Source organism: Manacus candei, unplaced genomic scaffold (genome assembly GCF_025592945.1).
Source record: "Manacus candei isolate 608988 ecotype Guabito, Panama unplaced genomic scaffold, ASM2559294v1 h1tg000048l, whole genome shotgun sequence".
NCBI classification, from domain to species: Eukaryota; Metazoa; Chordata; class Aves; order Passeriformes; family Pipridae; genus Manacus; species Manacus candei.
The window spans coordinates 3,666,959-3,687,219 of record NW_026138096.1 but is presented as its reverse complement, the minus strand read 5'-3'; positions in this window follow the sequence as shown (position 1 = coordinate 3,687,219).

The window sequence follows — 20,261 nt, the reverse complement described above, 5'->3', positions numbered from 1 at the left end:
TGAGATGCAGTACTGAGATATAGGCTGAAATTAACTGCTTTTCTGTATAATCATAAATTAGTTCTAGAAATATCCTTGGGGTATCTAATGATCTGATCAACTCATATGTTGCCTCTGTTAAACAGCATGTAATATAAACTGACATTTTCACATTCTGTTGTGAAGTTTGTATTTCAGCATCTAGGCATGTGTTTAGTATTGAAATGTTTAAGAAAAGTGTCTTTTGATTTGTAACAGCAAAGGATCATGCTAAGCAATATTTATTTAAATATAAGATTTTGTTATCAAATCAATCAATTCAAACTGATTTACCTATCATTACTGAAATTCAATCACACTTATAGCGTTGCTGGCATACAAGTAGCTTCTTGTCAGTCCAGAGGAAAAACTATTTAATCAAACTGTTCCTAAATGAAGAGAGAAAGCAGTGATCACCCAAGAAAACAGACCTGCATGAAGCATGATTCATTCCAATGAATAGCCTTCAGCTCCTTATGTTTGTCATACCACCTCTGAATAGGAGTCCATTTCTTTAGTACATTCAGAAACAGATTTGGTTACTCTGGACATTTTTGGAATACATTAATCCCAGCAGAAATCTTGTCAGCAGTGCTCTGGTAAGAGAAAGAAGAGCTGAAAAATTCACAGAGAAATGCCATGTGCACCCTCAGTAGTTATGAAAGGAAGTACATTATGAAAATGAAAATATCTGAGTGATGCTAAGTAACCTGTACTAAAAGCTGTCTCGAAGATCCTGTCTTTTTTTTTGCCACACCTTACTAATTAGGACAAGAGCTGTTATTTTAAAATAATAGGTTTTGTTGTTTACTCTGTTACACCCATTTTTAACAGTATAATTTAATTGATGGAAGCATTACATCACCATAATATTAGTGCAATAAAAGCTTCAATATCCTTCATGAGCAGCTGGGTACTATTGTTTCATTAGACTAAGGGCCAACCTGAAAACAGAATTTTTTTTTATTTTATTTTATATTTTTAAGGCAATGTGTAATCAAAAGTGGGAGGTATTTTCTGTCAGAAAGAGCACAATACGTAAGCATGCTGAAACAAGGGATGTAGAATCTGGAGAATCAACAGTATGATGTGAGCAACTAAGATGTTAGTGTCATTTGGGATGGACATGTGGTAGAAAGAATTAATAAAAGATGAGCATGGGAGGAAATGGAAAGAAAATCATAAGAAAGTGGGCACAAAAAGCAGGTAAAAATAGGAATTGAGTTTTGTGAAGATGGTGATGAAGACTCTTCTTCCCAGAACTGCATATTAAATACGCCTCTGTCACCTTAGGGTTGGAGCAACCTTTGCATAAGTACCTGTTTTCATGTGCTAAGATGTGTAGGGTAATGTGACCATCATTCCCTGTCCTGCTTTTTTAACCTCTCTTTTTTCCACTGTCCCCGTGCCAAATACTTTTTGGGTGGCAGCACAAAAGTATTGTTCATCATCACTGCTTTATATAAAAAGCATCATTATCATTCTCCCATCAGCTTTCTCAGCTGTGACAACAGGGTCAACATTTTCCTTTTCGTGAATACCTATGCTATAGGAAGCTATAGGTGGCTTACATAGCATCAGATCTTCAGTTTTGCCCTTATTGCTCAGCCATGTTTTTAATCATGGACATGCACTGTGAAAGAGGAGAAATTTTCTAAAAATGGTCACAGATACAGCCATATTCACACAGGTGATAAGTAAGGCTGTGAAGGTCTGACACAGCAGCTATTGGGAGGTAAGCCCTGGGCTGGATGCATTCCCTGGAACAAGAAACTCCTCTTCCACTTCCTTAGATGCTCTAGATTTGTTCTATTCACAACTTCACTCTGAGACAGCTAGTGATTTCATTGCTAATCTACAATACAACGAGACTTGGCTCTCTTAACTCTGAAAGCAGCACCTGAATCAAATTGTACTTGTACCGTTCTGCTACAGTCAAGAGAAAATGGGGCAGTTTCCCTAGAGGGAAGGAATAGTACCTTAATGTTTATACACAAAAACCCAGCAACAAGTATCAACAAATCTGGAACTCTTCTCTTGAATCAGTTTGTTGCCAGAGATTAAATTTGATGTAAAATTAAACTGGACTTATTTAAGAACTTAGGATTTCTTGATAGGAATAACTTCTTACTCTACAGTTTGTAAACAGTTTGTCAGTAAATGCAGGTGCATTAAGAAGTACCATGGTCTCCCTCAAGCAACATATTTAACACAGATGGATTTGCATCAACCTTTCAAATTAAAAAGTATGCCACAAATTCCATCAGTAAATTGATCTATGTGTGTTCTTGCCTTTGCAAGTGGAGCTTCATCTTTTGCTCACAGTGACCTCTAGTGTGAATGGATGAGACAATTCAGTGCAATTCAAGGCAGTGCATGAAGAACTTGGTGTGTGTTCATACTAATACCTGGGTAAGGGGACACATATGTGTGACATCTGTTTGACTGCATGACACACTGCTTAAAGCATGCAAAAAGTGAACAGGAAACCATAAAGCTAAAAACATTCCCTCAGCCATAGCAAATAAAGAATTTGGAGATCTGTCATTTCTGTGTAATTTTGGTCAGATTTTTCTTTACCAAAACCTCCATGCATAGTTCAGGTAATTTTCAGGCTCCCAAGTGCAAGAGATTGCTTTTACTTTCCGAAGCCTTGCACTCGACTTTGTGTGAGAGATACAAATCAGAAGGCAGTGATGCAAGAATTTCTACAAGAACTGCTGTAAAATGTATAGATTCTCCAAACACTGCCCTCAGTATAGTTATGAATTAACCTCATTATATTACATACATTTTCTTCAACCAAGTATACTGGAGTGACTGTTTCCCTTCTCTCTTCTGCAGAGCAATTTGAATGAACTGGGGGGGGAAAAGGCTCTAAAGCAAATATTTTTCTTTTGGTTTCTCCAAAATTGCAGAAGAAGAAAGTGAACCAGATCATTATAGAAAGTAAGTTAGCAAGAAATATTCCTGATAGTTGGCAGTGTTAAAGTGCAATTTGGTTTAGCCCTGGAATTAGCTAATTCAATCCCTGACTACTAAGAATTAAAGCTATAAACACCTTCTCACATTTCAGCAGGAAATAATCTCAGGCTCACTTTGGACAAATAGAAATGACTATTCCTTTTTCAGACAAGTTCACATGGCTTGAAATACAAGGTGTCAATAATTTGCAAAAAACATTACAATTTTTTTTCCTATAAACTACCTTCTGTCCTTTCCAAGATTCCATCTGCTACACAACAGTGAACATAGACATGTTGTTCTCCAATCACAAAACATTACATATAAATTTCTGCCTGAAAAACTGCCTTGCTATATCTCAGTTTCAGGCATGTTTAACGTAAAAGAGTTCTGTAATAGAGATTGTGCAAAATTTAATTAAGGTTTTAAAAATCTATGAAACTGTCACATTGAAAATTTAATTTCTGACAAGAAATATATGCTATTAGTCATGTCAGATCAAATTCTGTCATATTGTGGCTTTCAGGGTTTTAATCAGGAAGCAGGACTTGTCATGGTAACCGTTTCATAGCATTCCATGTCCAGGTAAGGTGAATTCTCTTTGCAAACTCATAGAGTCTTAGAATCATAGAATGCCCTGGCTTGGAAGGGACCTTAAAGATCATCTAGTTTCAACACCCCTGCCATGGGCAGGGATGCCGCCCACTACAGCAGGTTGCTCAGGGACCCATCCAGCCTGGCCTTGGAACACTTCCAGAGATGGGACATCCACAAATTCTCTGGGCAACCTGTTCAGTGCCTTGCCAACCTCTGAGTAAAGAACTTCTTCCTAGCATGTAACTTAAATGTCCTCTCTGTAGTTTAAAACCATTCCCCCTTGTCCTATCACTACTGGCTCACATAGAAACTTTCTCTCCATGTTTTTCATAATCTTTCTCTTGATACTGGAAGGTTGCTGTAAGGTGTACACAGAACCTTCTTCAGACTGAGCAACCCCAATTCTCAGCCTGTCTGCATGGAGGAGGTGCTCCAGCCCTCTTTGTGGCCTTCACTGGTCTTGCTCTAACAGGTCCACGTTTTTCTTGTGCTGGGACCTCAGAGCTGGACACAGTGCTCCAGGGAGAGTATCACGAGGGCAGAGTAGAAGAGGGAAGAATTCCTTGGCCTGCTGGCTGTGCCTCTTTTGATGCAGCCCCGGATGCAGTTGGCCTTCTGGGATGCAAGCCCATACTGCTGGGGCATGTCCAGATTTTGGTCCACCAGAATCTCCAAGTCCTTATCTGAAGGGCTTTCCTCAATGAATTCTTCTCCCAGTCTGGACTCATGTCTGGGATTGCCCTGACCCTGGCTTAGCACCTTGCACTTGGATTGTTGAAACTCATGAGATTCCCATGGTCCCACTTTTTGAGGTTGTCCATGTTCCTCTGGATGGCAACCCCTCCTTCTGTTGTGTCAACAGCCCCACTCAGGTTGGTGTCATCTGCAAACTTGCTGAGGGTGCATTCAATCCCACTCTCTAGGTCATTGATATTCAAGAGCACTGGTCCGACTCATTTCGAAATATGGCAAAACAGGGTACCTTTTTCTTTTCAGAAAGTAAAACTGCTTCCCAGACAGCCAGAGCTATGGCAGAGGGAGTAGAGTGAAAGAACAATGCAACAGGAAGATGCAGGAAGTCTGCTGTAAGCAAGGATCTGTAGAAAATATATGCGTTTAATGAGCTTAATTAACACCAACATAATTCAGAAAGTTGCATTTGCTCACAAGGGAGCTGTTCAGGTCCACAAGTGAAGAAGGAAGGGAAGGTCCCTGAATGCAGCCAGAGGAAGGCAGCAAAGTCCGTGAGAGGGCTGGAAGGCATGTGCTGTGAGGAGCAGCTGAGGGCACTGGGTCTGCGTCATTTAAAGCAAAGAAGGCTGAGGGGTGACCTCATTGCTCTCTCCACAGCTGTTCAGCTCCATCCTAAAACACTTGTTCTGACATCAATCAAATTGATAAGATTTCAAGTAGACCTCTGATGTAGTGCATTTACATATGCAAATGATTCTAGTGGACATGCTCTATAAATTGCTTATAGACAGGTAAATTCCTGAATAGCAGATGTCAGAATGTTGTGATCAGTGGGACATAGTCTAGTTGGAGACCTGTCACTAGTGGTGTCCCCCAAGGGTCCATATGGGGTATAGTATTTTTTAACTTATTCATCAGTGGCTTGGATTAAGGGGCAGATGCCTCAGCAAGTTTGCTGAGGACACAAACCTGGGAGGAGTGGCTGATACCCCAGAGTGCTGTGCAACCCTTCAGAAGGATCTCGACAGAGGGATGGGCACACTGCTTCACATCTGAACACCTCTGCACACAACAGGCAATGGGAGCTTTGTCTACAGCTTAACAGCAGGGACATGGCACAACACCCTCCTGTCCTTTCCAGTGCCCCTCTGGCACTGGTGCCTGGGCTCCCCTCACTCATGAGCCCACCTCTGCATCACCCCACTGCTGCAGCCCAGAGCAGGACTGTACCCTCTCCTTCCCACATCACTCCCACTCCAGGCAGTGCCTTTCTCCTTTTCGCCATCCAACACACACTGGACACAAGAAGTAAAGGCTCAGGCCTTTTTTCCAAAATTTTTTTTCTCCCCAAATCAGTGACTGCAGCATGATGAAAAGAACAAGTGCTTCTGATTGATCACACTGATAGTTTTATTTCCACCTGTTAAAAGAAGAGGGAACCAGCAGAGTCTAGCACAGGGGATACAATTAAATATAGAAAAAGGTTGAACTATATATAACAAGACACATTTACACACAAAAAAAGTCTTTGTATCACCTATCAGTTATTGCCAATGTGAAACATCACTGGAACTCAAATACTTTATATTTGATGGGATAAAATCAAAACTGTGATGAAATGGCAAATTGCCCATTAAATCTTCAGAACACTGAAAACACGACATTTTCCCCCAAAATCCAGCTGAGTCTGTCCTGAGAAAGGACTTATATATAAATATGCTTATATATAAATGGGATGATATTGGCTGTGAGTTTCTTCTGACGATTTATTTCAAAGCTTTTCATGCAAGCACACTGACAGAAATGTGAAAAGAAAGGAAAATGTTAAAGTATTATTAAATGGAGAATTTCAGAATTGTTATCTGCAAATTTCACATTATTCATTGTCAATTACATAAAAAAATAAAGAGAAAGGGTTCAGTCAATTTAAAATGCAAATTTAAACCTCTGTTCATTAGACTCTTATCTTCCCAAGACCTTTTACATACAATTTTTCTACTACATATTTCGTATATACATACATATATATATATATATATATATGCATGCTTGTTCAGATTTTAGGTATGCATGTCAGTACTCCAATCCTGTTGATTAACATCAAAAGCACTGGAACTTACTAACTTTAACAGTGCCTCTACCCGACATTAAAACGAGTTCAAGGACAAGTTGCAGCTCTTTAATAATGCTGTTTTGTCTTAGCAAATGCAATCATCTATTTGTTCTCGTGATGCCAGATGTAGTTAGACTGTATTCTCACAGGATGGTGCTGGTCAGCTTGAACTATTTCAACATTGCCACAATCTGCTCTGTAATTAGTGCATGGCACACACAAGGCTCCCACCAGGTGGCAATAATAGTCTTCATTCTTTAAAGCATTTGCTATTATTTTAGATGGTATAGATGTATGTTATGTACTAAGTAGAAGGAAAAAATTGGGGTTTATAATATGGTGATAGAAAATTATTTTCCTGAACTCTCAAGGTACAAACATTTTCCAAAAGTCATTTGTAACTAGGAACAGACAACAGCATGCAGGGCAATAGCCACTGTTGGGTTCTTAACAGCTCTTTCAATATAAATACATGTAGCACATTCCAGTTGGTTCCTGAGAAACTGAAATTGTTTAAATTTGCCTTTTGATGGAATTGCAGAGAGCAGAGAGTGTGAAATGCTAGTTTACTAGTCGGAGCTTAAACCTCACAAAAGTCTCACAATTTTAGCTCAAATTTAGACCGATCGATTTCACACCTTCAGCTACAAAATAAACGCTCTTTCTAGATTTAGTCCAAATGTATTTCTGTAAGTGTTGTGCAACTGTTATATTCCTATCCTGTATTTCTATCCCTGTCCTGTATTTCTGAAAGAGAAAAACCCTGTACAAGTGCACTGTATGACTCCTATTTGCCAGAAGCGGCGGAATTGCTGTCCCTCATTTTTCAAATGCTCTGCACATGGTCAGCAATCTTTGTACAACACAGTACAAACGTGCCCCACCTGCAGAGCTGTGCATCTGCTTAGGCCAGCAGTACAAGTTCCACATACTCAGGATTTCCCAATTTTTTGAAGCCAACATAGAGTTACTGGTCTGACAGCATCTGTAAAGTCCTTGACCAGTGAGAAAAATCCTCAAATTTCTCCTAGAAAAGTTTCCAGAAAGGAAAATAGGGCATGTCTGAGGAAACCAAAAGATGTAACAATTGTGGAATCTCAAAACTAGTTGCATGGTAATTGACTTTTCAGTGTCTTGTCAGGCACAAACAGGCAATGTTCTTAGTTGTTTACTTGAGTTCCCTAACTGTGAGAAGTTGTAAGTGCCCAAAATGGTCCTCAAAAGAGAAGAGGACATCATCTAATAAGTCAAGCAGACAATCCTAAGGAAAGAGGTGAAGACAAACACTACAAACTTTCTCACACAGAGGAAATCATTTAGAAAAAATGCTTGTTTCTGTTCATACAGTTCAACACACTGTCATTTTTTAGAACTGACGTCATCTTGTGCACTTCACAGGCACTCTTTTTGTATGTTTTAGTCAGCAGAACTCTATATGCCAGCAATATAACCATCATTTAAGAATTTCTAAAAATCCTATACAAGTAAACTACTTTTTCCTGCTCCCTCGTGTAGAGGTATGTACATGCATCAAATTTCATAAATATTTCCAAACCATTTTGCTGTAACCTAAGAAACCAGAATCCTTTCTTGTACATTCTCAATTCTCAACCTATTGCAACTTGTGCGATCACATGGAGTGCACTTTTTGTCCCAAATGCTTGCACTTGGCATGAAGAAAATCATGTAGGAAAAGCTGATATCAACGTAGGCATTATTTTTCTACTGTAGCTATATAGAATATCAGATAACATTGGTTGAAATAGGGATATTGCATTTGGTTCAGATTAAGGAAAATGTAAGGTAAATGTACAAGTTATTGCCTTGAGGTAATAGGTTATGAACATGACAGCTGGTTTTATCTTGGTATATAATGAAGCACCCATAAATCTGAAAAATTTTATTTATATGAAGTTTTAGATCTCTTTGAACACAAATAGGTACGGCTGCAAAAGTGTCTCTTGAAAGAGAACCTGAGTTACATTTTCCTTTCTTTCTCAGTTCACTTTAAACAACACAAGTCTAAACCATTATTTGATGACTGTAGTCAGTTTATCATACATTGTCTCTGCTGCTCCTTCCTCCTCAGGAGTAGGACTCCTCACACTTTTCTCCTGCTCCAGCCTGGGCTCCCTCCCACAGGAGACATTCCTCCATGCAGTTCTCTAACATGAGTCCTTGCATGGGCTGTACTTCTTCACAAACTGCTCCAGCATGGGTCCCTCCCATGGGGGTAATTCTTTGGGAACAGGTTGCTCCAGTGTGGATCCCCTGTGGAGCCACAGGTCATAATTCTTTTATATAATTGCTACCTTTTAACCAGCTAAAAATGGCTATTTGTAAAATTACTCTATTTTTTCCAACTCCCACCTGTTAAGCTGTTGTTGTTTGAGCCAGCAGGCTAAAATCTGCCTGACCTATATTTGTTCACAATGTTTATTTACAAGACTCTTTGTCTGAAATTATTACTGAATCCTTGTTTTCTTTACACAGCCCTAACTTAAGCCAGATAAACACAATACTGGAAAAACTTCAACATCTTGAGAAGGACATGTAGCATTCATCTAGATTCTTAGCCAGTCACATGTCAGACTGACTCCCTGTATGCACACTGCAATGAACACAGCAGGGGTGCACTGCCATCCTGAATATGCCACCTCTCAGGTTCCAGAATGTTTTGCAGATGTATGGCAGCATTTATCTCTTTCCCAAAGTCTTGCAATATTTTTCCTCTTCAAAGAACTTTCTTGCACAACATTTTGTTGTTCATTTCAAATCAAAACACATAGAAAACTAATATTTGGGGGGAGGGGGAGAATGCTAAGGTGACAACCCTGTAAAAGAGTTATGAATATTTTTAAAATTTATTTCACCAGAAATGGTACTTCTTGATCAAAATAAGTTCAAGCACTATTTGGTGGGATGAGAAATCCAACAAGAGAAGCCCACAGGAAAAGCTGAGAGGAAGTTGGGTAGACTTTCTATCTCAGTTTGAAGAGACTGGAATGTTTGTTAAAGAGGATGAGTTATGAGATAGACCAAGCTCCTCTCTCTCAGCAGTTGTAAATTCAAAAATTAAGGGGTTTTAATTGAGGAAGTGCGGAAGAAAAGAAGAAAATAGCAACCCTTTATTAAAAGATATATGTATATCAGCAAGAACAGTAACAGGACATAAAAACAGCTAAACAATAGTCCTGTACCCAGAAGTTCCCTTCAAACACAAGAAAAAGTCTGAATACTTCTCTGTCTTTGGCGCAGTTCTAACCGTGGCCTGCAGGGGGCGCTGTTGGATCACTGGAAGTGCAGGGCCTGCAGTTCTGTGTTGGCCTGCAGGGGGCGCTGTTGGATCACTGGAGATTCAGAGCCTGCAGTTCCTGTCGTGGCCTGCAGGGGGCGCTGTTGGATCACTGACGGTCCCCACACGGAGAGGGGTCTGGGGGGTGGTGTCGGGTCACGGGAGAAGCCGAAAAGAAGATGGGGGACCCTTCCCCCAATGGAAGAAAGGGAAAGGAAAGCAGTTCACCCCCAACAGGACTCACTGTTGTTCTCAGTTGATGGTGCCCTAAAAGCTCCTCCTTTTCTCCAAGTGAGCACAGAGACGCTGATGAAAACGCAGCAGGTCCGGGCTGGAGACAAAAGACAGCTCACAGGCAAGTTGAAGCCAGCAGTCAGGGCTGACCAGGACGGGAGGCCAGAAAGACAGGCTTCCAGGCCTTCTCTCCAAATGCACCGCAAACACTGGGAGCTGCATTTAGCAAAGGCCACCTGGTTGGTCAACACCCGAGGTTCCATCAATCGAGCTGGCCCTGCCCAATCAGAACTTTTGCATACTGTAGATGGAGATAAAGTCCCCGTGGTACATATGAGAGGAATGTTAGGGAAGACTGTTTGGATTAGTCCCACCTCAAGCAAAGGCAAACCCATCCGAGGGATTGTTTTTGCTCAGGGACCTGGTTCCACGTGGTGGGTAATGCAAAAAGATGGGGAGACACGTTGTGTACCACAAGGGGACCTAATTTTGAGTGAGAATGGTCTGTAATGTTTCATTGTATATATATAGATAGATAGATAGATAGATAGATGTATATAGTTTTAAAGGGATATAGTTTTTAAAGAGGGTTAATTTGGGCATGACATGGATGGCATAGAATAAGGGGTGGATAATGTCCTAGTTAGGACAGCTGAGATCAGTTCATCATGGTGGGTGTAACCCAAAACTGTATTCTATAGCCTTCCATGTCATTTCCCAGAAACTAGACTATTGTTGTCAATAGACTATTCGCACCCTCTGCCCATAGAGCATGGTGGGTGTAACCCAAAACTGTATTCTATAGCATTCCATGTCATTTCCCAGAAACTAGACTATTGTTGTCAATAGACTATTCGCAAGAACACAGCCCCTGTCTCCCTCTCCGAAAAGAGAACCCAGCAGTCTGACCCTCTCCCCTTTAAGCAGAGCCAGCCACCCCCTCCCAAAGCTCCTCCCCTCTCCCCCCAGCCCCTGATGGGCCATCCGCGAGGAATGAGGCCTGGCTAGCTAGTTCTTTTGTAAGGCTAATTAACTCCCTTCCCCCTTTCCATTCAAACTTTCCTACAGTGGGGAGGCAGGGCAAAGAAAAATTCTCCTGAATTTCTAACCTATAACGAGGCTAAAGTAATGACTTTTTGTACCCCCCAAACCAAACAGCTATATGGAACAGTGATTCCTTTACAAAAAATTAGTAAGACAAAAACTCCAAAGACAAAAGAATTTAGGATGCAAGTAAAAGCAAAACTACAGCATATATAACCTAAAAGGTCAGGAGGAGGTTTAAAAGCATGATTATGGTCTCTCCTAATATCAGTCCTCTAACCTTTATATTCCTAATTTCTTCTGTCTTAGGTCCATGCACATTTAAACAAATGCTCACAAAAGCTCATCAAGGTACTATCAGCTATCTGGCTTTTAACATGGGCCATTCGTTCCTTTCCACTGATAAATGCAGTTATAATGCATTTGCATCAGTCACAGGTACAGCAAGAGATACACCTCTGACATACACTTCCTAGAAATACTGCTCCTGAAGAACAAATAAATCATATAATTCTGGCTTCCATAGGAAGGAACACTCACACATTTTCAACATGTGACAGACTCTGCTGTTCCCTGTTTGCATTTCCCTGGTTCCCCCAATATATTAATCAGAAGATACCATTATATTCTGTATTGAATTCAGAAATCAGATGTACTTTTTATGGAAGGAGATTACCTAGTTTTCTGAATGGAAATAGAATTTATCAACACATCTTAAAATATAACATTTCACACAGCTCACTACTGAGGATTGCCTTCAGTCAGTCTCCTGCTGACTTTGTAAACTGCAAAGGAAACTATTGAAAAGAATCAGTACATGATTACAAAAACACAGGACTGGAAGAGATTCAAACTCATTTCTCTAATGCTTCTCTTCCTATACTAATGCAGGATCCATTTCTTTGCTGGAATTGATCCAGGAAAGATTAAATAAAATGACTCCTCACATTCAAAGACAATCTGCTACAGTTCTTCACTTATTTTACCCTTACAATGATTCATTTGACTGAATTGCAAAAAAAATCCCAAACAATAAAACCCCAAGCAACCCAAGACAGAATGTAATACAGTATGTTACATTTTATGCAGCTAATCTGTGATCTAGGATAGGTCAAAACCAGAATGGATCAAGAAACCAAAGAAGGATGAAGAATAACTGGCCATGTAGCAGTACATTGAGGATTACTGTAGATTAAAAAATGATAAATCAAGAATGTCATTCTATTTCAGATAAAGGCAAGTGCCATCATGGCATGTAAGGCATACAGGAGGTAATCCCTTTCACTACTCAGGATTGTAAGGCCACAGCTGCCACACTCCAAAACCCAGGTCTGTACTTTGGAAAGAGGAAAATCACATGGATAAAGTCTAGCGGAGACCAGAGAGTGCTCAAAAACCTAGCTGGAATTTAGGAAAAAGGTGGGAAAAGTAGTCTTTCAGCCTTGGCAAAGAAGATACTTCAAAATATGCAAAATCTCGTGCAAAGAGAATGCTTTTAGTGCTCAAGGTAGTAATAACTTGCAGCATGAGAGATTTAAAGTGGATATTAAAATTTTACAGAACCACTGTAGCAGGCCATCTGTGCAACCCTCATCAGAGGATTATTTTTAAGAGGAGGCAATACAAACTTCTATAAGGAATGTCCAGCTAGTAGGAATAGTGGTCCAAAGAACAAGATAGTTCAGAGAATCTATCAACATTTCATACAGCTTTGAGATTTTTATCAACATTCATTTATTCTTCAGATGTAACTAGTTTCTCAGCTTACCACACTTTGTGAACCACTCTTCTTCTAAAGAAGGTTTTAGAAGCCTCAGAACATTTATATGTGTTCAATTCCATTTGAACGTTACAATACATCACTTTTTAAATATATGATATTTAGAACATTCCCTTATTACTTCCTACCTCTGTTAATCTCACTAAGTTAATGTAAAAAGGTTTTTCTGCTGGACAGAGCTGAACCCCCTGATCAGACAATCTTATTTTAGTAAGAGCCAAATTTAGTTATCCAATCAGCATAATGATTTGCTTGTTTAAAACATTTCTTAACTAACACCGTGGTTGACGATATTCACAGTTAGCAAATTAGAAGCCAGTAATACATTTGTCTTTTATTTTTTGTGCTTTTGTTGACGTGCATATGTGAATCATTGGATTAATTAAGCTTCATGCAATAGAAATCTGCTCTTTACATGTGATCAAGGCGTCATCTGGTTTTAAGATAAAACTTTCAATAGCAGAGTGGGAAGAAGAAACGAATCTTCAAGAAAACCTTGGGGCACAGGTTAAAAAAAAAAGGACCAATTTAATTCTTAAGTTAGACTCCCTTTAGTTATCTCATCCTGAACTTCGTTAGTGGAGTGAGAGGGGGCAGGGAAGGGTGTAGCTTTTTATTTTCTTTTTTCATGTTTTGTGTTGTGGTTTAAGCCCAGCTGGCAACCAAGCCCCACTCCTGCTCACTCACTGCCCCACCAGCAGGACTGGGAGGAGAATCAGAATGGTAAAAGCTGGAAAACTCGTGGGTTGAGATAAAGACAGTTTAATAGAAAAATCAAAAGCCACACACCCAAGCAAAGCAAAACAAGGAATTAATTCACTGCTTCCCATGGGCAGGCAGGTGTTCAGCCATCCCCAGGACAGCAGGGCCCCATCACACATAACAGTGACTTGGGAAGACAAACACCATCACGCCAAATGGCCCTCCTTGTTCCCCCCACTTCATCTACTGAGCATGATGTCATACGGTCTGGAATATCCCTTTGGTCTGTTGGGGTCAGCTGTCCTGGCTGTGTCTCCTCCCAACTTCCCATGCACCCCCAACTTCCTTGCCAGAGTGGCAGTATGGAAAACGGAAAAGGTCTTGGTTCTCTGTAAGCTCTGCTCAACAATAACAGAAACATCTCTGTATTATCAACACTGTGTTCAGCACAAATCCAAAACATGGGCCCATACCAGCCACTGTGAAGGAAATTAACTCTACCCCAGACAAAACCAGCACATCTGTCAAGACAAAGAAGATCATTTCATTAAAATGCAATTTGAGAATCACAAAATTTTTTAGGCCATAAATTTTTAACTTACCTAATCTTTCCTTTGGACCATTCTCAATGTCTTTGGAATATGATAAGATTTTTTGTGGTTAGGGCCCAAGCCACTTGAAATGATTCATAAAAGAACACAGTCTAATAGGGAAAGTTACCTAAATAATTCAATACTGTTATACCCTTTGATAGGTACACGAGGACCAGAAAATTCCTTTGGAGGTTTCGTTTCATTTTCACTTTAGGCAAGAGAACATTTCTCTTCTGAAGCAGAGAAATACTTTGCATTACACTGCCTCAAGTCTGGCACCACAAAGCGTTTTACACACATTGTACCTGACACATTCCATTTGAGCAAGTGGGTCTTCTGTAAGGGGTAGGCAGGCTAAATTGCAAATACAGTTTTACTGATTGTACTGATACCTTAAATAAATAAAAAAATAAGCTAGGAAAATAACACGGAAATTCTGAGCACCTTCAGGGTGCTTTACCAGGTTAAATGAATTTCATACTTTGAGCTCTGGGGTATCAACAGTGTTCTATTTGCTTCTTTGTTCTCTGCAACCTCCTTAGATGAGTATTGGGAAATTGGGAAGACTGCACAGAGAGAGAATAATTTGCACACAGTATCTGCAGCATAAATTTCAGCAGCCCCCTGTTTTTGAAGTAAAGCATGAAATGTGACCAAAGGAAGAGCTACAGAGCAAGAAGTCCATGTTACAAAATACCCTGGTTAGAGCCAGCCCTCGAGAGCCTGCATGGAGACTGATTCTCCTGAAGCAGCATAGCCATTAGCCCACTGGGCTGGGAACTAACTAGCTCATACACAGCGAGAGTTTAGGAACCTCAGCAGTTTGGTCACCAACATTGCTGACTACTCTTTCCTCCATGTTCTTTGTATTATCTCATAGCCTAATTTACTGATACCTTCCACTTGATCTGTTTGACTCTACTTCTTCATTACTATGGCTAAACAACAACAGACTGAACCTTTTTCAAATTTTTTGTATGTATAATAACATCTTATGCGAGTACTCACAACAAAATTTTCATAGTGTTGCTCTTTATCTGGACTTGTAATTACACAGTTTAATTAAATTTTGTTTGACATGCATCCATGTTTTTTTTCTTAGCCTTTATTTGCAATCTATAGTAATGATAGTGGCAATCTTCACCAGCATATATTGCAGTTGGACGAGAAGATTGGTGTAGGTCCCTTCCAACTGAACTGTTCTATTCTCAAAGATAATTTTCTCAAGTCATCTAAAGAAAAGATGGGGGGGAATGACTTACAAAGCTCACTAAAACTTGTCTGAGGTCTTAAGAAAATACAAAAGCACTCCATGTTATTGGGACAGAAGTCTGTGTTTACACAGCCTTAATTACTCAAGTTGTTACTGAACTCTGAGCAGTGTACTTTAAGACAATAATGGCTTTTATACCCTTCGTAAGGACAAACATTGTAAAGAGAGAGCTAATGTCATTAACCCTGACTAAACTTTCTGCTTCTTATAGCTTTTTTATTGAGTGTAGTTTAAATTGCCTTTAAAGTGGTATAAGGAGACCAAAACTATATGGACAATTAATAATTTTTTTTTGGTCTTACTATTAGATTAATTACACCTGATACAATTAATTTTTAAACTTGAGAAATGTTTTTATTTTCCTGTATTGTACATTTACCTGTCACTTAACAGAGATTAAATATACTTCTATTAAGTATGAAAGCATCTAAATTCTGCACCACCAGAAGTCTACAGACAGCTAGGCAAAACTTCAGTTATTTTGCTTCTGAGTATTTAAAAGAATATACAGGAATATACAGGAATATAGGAGGAATTTCAGTATATCTGCTGACTAAGCTAGCGCATCGCAGGGATGAATAATGAAAGGGCCCATTTCACCTTCCACAAGGTATACTCACTGATTCCAATATCTTCTCCTTTAGTTAGCAACTGGTCCTAACCAGTTTCTACCTCTCAAGAAAAGACCACATTCAGGATTCAAAGTCTTACACTCTCTTTGAAGAGAGTTGCTTCCAAGTGAGAAATAGCAGACCTTACTGATCTCCTATACTCAGTCACACTCTAGTTTCCAAAGATAAACAAATACTTGTATCCTCTTCTCTTTTAATAGGGAAAATGGGAAGGAATTTATCAGATTACCTGTTCATTCCCTATCACCATTTCTTTCTTCACAAAGATGAACTTCACGAGGGAGCAACCTTTTTTCAATCTACAAGAAAGACACGCCCAGGGAATTCCTATGTATTCCCCCCAAAAAAAGACCTTGCAGTTATCTGCATAACAGCAGTAAAATATTTCTTGATTTTGCATACTGGTTGAAGATTTACATCACTGTGCATAACAGAAGCTGTGGTATTTCTTAAAGGGCATTTCCAACTACCTGCTATCCTTTGAAATGATGCATAACCTTGTATTATGTCCTGAAGATGCAGTTTTGAATACACAGATACAAGAAAAGTACATCTATTTCTAAACACATAAACAAATAACTACATATTACGTACTTATCTATTTTGGGGGTATCTATGCACTAACTACGTGTAACTACTCATAGAATTCTTGGGGAACTACATATTAACTACCAACACAGTTGTTGGGGCACGGCCTAATTCCTACTTCTCTACTTGTCGGGGCAAACATGCTAGCTACATCCTAGCTACATCTAAATGAACTACTGTTAATATAGGGACTGTCTGTCAGGCCATAGGTCAAAGCTATGTCAGGGCCTGGGTGAAGGTTGTCGGGGCCTGGGTGAAGGTTGTCAGGGCCTTGGTGAAGGTTGTCAGGGCCTGGGTGAAGGTTGTTAGGCCCTAGGTGAAGGTTGTCAGGGCTTGGGTGAAGGTTGTCAGGGCCTGGGTGAAGGTCGTCAGGGCCTTGGTGAAGGTTGTCGGGGCCTGGGTGAAGGTTGCTAGGCCCTAGGTGAAGGTTGTTGGGGCCTAGGTGAAGGTTGTCAGGGCCTGGGTGAAGGTTGTCAGGGCCTGGGTGAAGGTTGTTAGGCCCTAGATGAAGATTGTAAGGGCTTAGGTGCAGGTTGTCAGGACCTGGGTGAAGGTTGTTAGGCCCTAGGTGAAGGTTGTCAGGCCCTAGGTGAAGGTTGTCCCGGCCTCGGTGAAGGTTTTCAGGGTGTTTCTTCTCCAGGTTGCAGCTTGTGTGCTGCAAGGGTTCCAGCAGCTGCTGCTGCTGGAAGTCCCTCCTGGTCCACCCTGAGAGGCCCTCCTCTCCAGACCATGCTCTTCTTCCTCTTCCTCTTCCTCGTTTGCATCGCCCTTGTCACCTTCTTCTTCATTTCCTTGGCGAATGCCCAGATTTCCTTCACCTCTTTGTATCTCTTCCTGATCGTGAGCATGGTCTGGAGGGATGCCCTCCTCCTCCTCCTCGCCTCTTCGAGGGCTCTCCTGGCCGCTGCTCTCTGGTTCATGGCTGCTATTCTGCGGCTGAACCAGAGCGGCAAGAGCAGGCCCAGGGCTGCAGCAGGAGCCGAGAAGTGCCACTGCTGGAGGGCAGCCCAGAGCAGGGCTCCCCCGGCACGCAGAGCGCGCTCCAGGGGTCCCTGCTCCAGCTCCTGCTGCGTCCGAGTCATCTCCCTCTGGAGATAGTGCGCGCGCAGCTCCATGCGCTCCCGCGTCACCTCGTCCAATCCGTCGCCCATCGGCAGCGGGTAGTGGATGAGGCTCTGCAGAAGCAAAGCAAGGAACATTGTCCGAGTCATAGCGTGCAGGGGAGAGAGAGTAGGGGGTGCCCACTCCCTGCCTCTGCCCAGACTGGACTGGGGCAGCGTTACCTGTGGTGACCTTTTATACTTGCCTCCATTGTGACATGTCCCATGTGACGTCACAGACACCAGAGGCATCACAGCCAGGCCAGCCCCGCCCTTTGTGCCCACCCTGTGTCAGCCACTGCCAGTGGGCAACCAGAGCCCCGACAGCCACCAAGTGCAGCCCCAGCAGCAGGGAATGGGCCCTCAGGGGCTCCCTTCCCATCGCGGGCAGAAGCCCCCGATCCCTTGTCAAACGTAATGGTGGGGGACATGGCCCTTGGATGCTTTGCACCTTTGGATCCACTGCTGTGCAACGGGATCAGTTCCCTTGGGGCTGACCACTGGGCTTGTGGGGGTGCTGCTGGAGCTTTGGAACACCTCTGGGTGCTTGGTGGTGAATATCCTGGTGGTGGGATGGTTCCTCTCCGTGGCAAGATCTCTGTTGCTGCTTGGCACTGTGAGGGGACCTTGGTTGCAAAGAGACATTGCCCAGGAGTGAGGAGGAGCTGTGCGGGTGGATTTCCCCGAAGGAGACTGTAGCAACACCAAGTCGGGGCTTCTTTAGATCAAGAATGAAGCAGGGGGTGGTTCTGGCCCAGAATTTGAGCTGTTTGCAACATAGTAAAACGTGTGTGTTAAGCAGGGATAGGTCAACTGGTGTTGGCCCTGAAGGCCAGAGCAAAATGTAAGAATCTAATGTAAAACTGCATTCCGGGTAGCCCTGGTTGGATGGGACACCCCGTGTGCAACAATAAAGAACGACTTTGCCTCAGAAGGGGCCTCCTGTGGCAATGACCCGCGTGGTTTCTCCTTACTGAGCAGTTTTGACGCAGAGTGTGGTCGACTTCCCCTGAGCGACACCTCCATGCGAGGTGACCCACTGTCCTCATTCTCGTTGGGTTCCCCTTGCAGAACACCACCCCCCCCAATTCTGTCAGGGCCCCTGGGGAGGTGGGAGAGTCTCAGAGGAGAGGTGCCATCTGTGTGGTCGTGTCCCCTGTCTCTTCAGTCTCTGTGTTCCGGCAGGCGCACATAAACTGTATGTAACTATTCATTCTGAATTCATTGTTTCCCTTTCCAACAACGGCCTTTGGCAGACACTGATAGAAGTGTGCAGAAAAGAAGCCAACATGGTTGTTCTTTCAGGAATCCTCCCCCAAGCTTTGGCCACTCATGAGCTCCAAAGCAGTAATCTGTGCCTTTGCATGCAAGAGTGTAGCAGAGCCCAGTGCCCAGGCCTAGTGAGGTGGCACCAGATCCCTGGGGAGCATAGAGGATGTCTAATGAATGAAAGGTGTTGGAATTGAGCAGAAAAGAGACCCCCTTGAGTGTCAGCTGGTCCTCCGAGATCAGGTGGGTTGGGTGCAAGTAGGCTGAATTTCAGATTACAACCAATTCAGCACTGCAGGTCTGGTTGAGTCCAATGAGAACTTGGACAATACAGATTGGGAACAATCTTTTTTATTGAAACAACAGGTTCAATCAACCAGTTGATTGGCTCAAAAGAAGCCAGGTGGGAAGCAGAGGGGAGACAGGGTGAGTTGTGGGTAGGTGGGACGGCCACTGCTCCCCCCCCTGCCCTGGGAGCCTTTGTCAGTCTCTAGGCGACAGCCAAATGGCGGCAGCCGAAGGCACGGCCTGCCCCAAAATGGCGGCTGGACCCATGGCCTGTCCCGGACTGTGACTGCTTATGGATTTGTTGGGGAGAAATGCACTAACTATATGTTAACTAATTAAATATTTGAGGAGGATAAATTGACTACATGTTAGCTACTTCTCTATCTGAAGGGTATAAATGAACTAACTACATGTTAACTACTTACATGTCCGTGGGGCTACCATATCTTAACTATTTAAATATTTTGGTGGATCAATGCACTAACAACATATTATGTCGTTATCAATTTTGGGGGGATCTATGCACTAACTACGTGTAACTACTCATAGAATTCTTGGGGAACTGCATATTAACTACCAACACAGTTGTTGGGGCACGGCCTAATTCCTACTTCTCTACTTGTCGGGGCAAACATACTAGCTACATCTTAGCTACATCTAAATGAACTACTGTTAATATAGGGACTGTCTGTCAGGCCATAGGTCGAAGCTATGTCAGGGCCTGGGTGAAGGTTGTCAGGGCCTGGGTGAAGGTTGTCGGGGCCTGGGTGAAGGTTGTCAGGGCCTTGCTGAAGGTTGTCGGGGCCTGGGTAAAGGTTGTGAGGCCCTAGGTGAAGGTTGTCAGGGCCTGGGTAAAGGTTGTCGGGGCCTGGGTGAAGGTTGTTAGGCCCTAGGTGAAGGTTGTCAGGGCCTGGGTGAAGGTTGTCAGGGCCTGGGTGAAGGTTGTCGGGGCCTGGGTGAAGGTTGTCAGGGCCTTGCTGAAGGTTGTCGGGGCCTGGGTAAAGGTTGTGAGGCCCTAGGTGAAGGTTGTCAGGGCCTGGGTGAAGGTTGTCAGGGCCTGGGTGAAGGTTGTTAGGCC